This window comes from Atta colombica, unplaced genomic scaffold (assembly GCF_001594045.1).
Source record: "Atta colombica isolate Treedump-2 unplaced genomic scaffold, Acol1.0 scaffold21, whole genome shotgun sequence".
NCBI classification, from domain to species: Eukaryota; Metazoa; Arthropoda; class Insecta; order Hymenoptera; family Formicidae; genus Atta; species Atta colombica.
Genome location: NW_017259305.1, coordinates 1931275 through 1932751, shown reverse-complemented (window position 1 = coordinate 1932751; position 1477 = coordinate 1931275).

Below are 1477 nucleotides of genomic sequence, written 5' to 3'. Positions count from 1 at the left end.
AGCGAGCCAATTTTCGATTTTTGCGAAAGAAGTGAACTGGTGACTTGCTGCATCCTTCGGAACAACCAGTAATCAGAAGGAGCAATGTTCGGAATGAAGGAGAATACGGCGGGTGCGGTAAAACATCCCATTTTCTAAATATTTTTTTACTTTAGCGACATGAGGCCGAGCATTGTCATGAAGAAGAATAACTTTATCATGTCTTTGCTCGTATTCCGTTTTTCTCACAATGCATGGCTCAAACGAATCAATTGTAGCCGATACCGATCGCCCGTAATGGAATCGCAGGTTTCAGCAGCTCATAGTAAACAAAACTCTTTTGGTCTCACCAGATACAGAGCATGATCTTCGAACCATGAATGTTCGGTCGTGTTGATGTTGAGGTCGATGGCAACGTTTGACCGGGCTTAGCGTAATATTTTTTCTTCTTGGGGTTGTCGTAAAATATTTCATCTCCAGTCACAATCTGATGCAAAAAATCTTTTCTCTGTTGTCTTTGAATCAACTGTTCGCAAGTGAAATCGCCTTTCAACGTTTCTCGGTTTCAATTCATAAGGCATCCAATTTCCTTGTTTTTGAATCATTTCCATGGCTCTCAATCGTACAGAAACGGTTGTTGAGTTACCAATTCTGCAAGCTCCTCTTGCGTTTGACTCTGATCTTCTTCGAATAATCCCTCTAATTCTTTGTCTTCGAATTTTTTGGCTGTCTAGAGCGAGGCTTGTCTTCAATGCTGAAATCTCCATCCTTGAAACGTCGAAACCATAACCATAATTCCCTACATAATTTATCAGTTGAAGCAATGTCACCATAAACTTAGACAAGCATTTGATGGCTTCAGCCGCACTTTTCTTCCAATTAAAACAGAAAATCAAAACCTCCCGCAAATGCTGCTTGATTAACACAAAATTCGATATTTCAAATACAGTAAAAATCAAGATTTTTGTATGAAACTCAAAGCGATATAAACTGAATATTATTAGCAGATGTTTAATCTCTCTGAAATCGCCAAAATCAGCTGTGAACCATTCACCATCACTATGAACCATTCACAATAGCTGGAGCTATCTTTAGAGAAACGAACTAATTTGTACTCTCAATAAATATTTCAAATAAATGAAACGAGATAGTCAATTGTATGTTAATAGTTTATTGCTCGTTATTTCTACAAACTTACATTTTGCTCAGTTGATTACAATTAACTTACAATTAACTTACTAACTTACTTGCCGCTGTTGGCGGGATGCGCCCTTCGACGCGAATGCTCGCACGGTATCATAAACTAAGTATACTGAGACCTCATCTCTTGATAACAGTAAAAATCACACGCGTATTCATACATACCACTCATCAAGATTAGTAATAATCTTTGTCTTTCTCATTGGATGGATAGTTTACACAGTTTATTTATCGCTCACTTGGTCACGTCGCTCGCGGTTCTAATGGACACAACCTTAACGAATATATATAATTTATT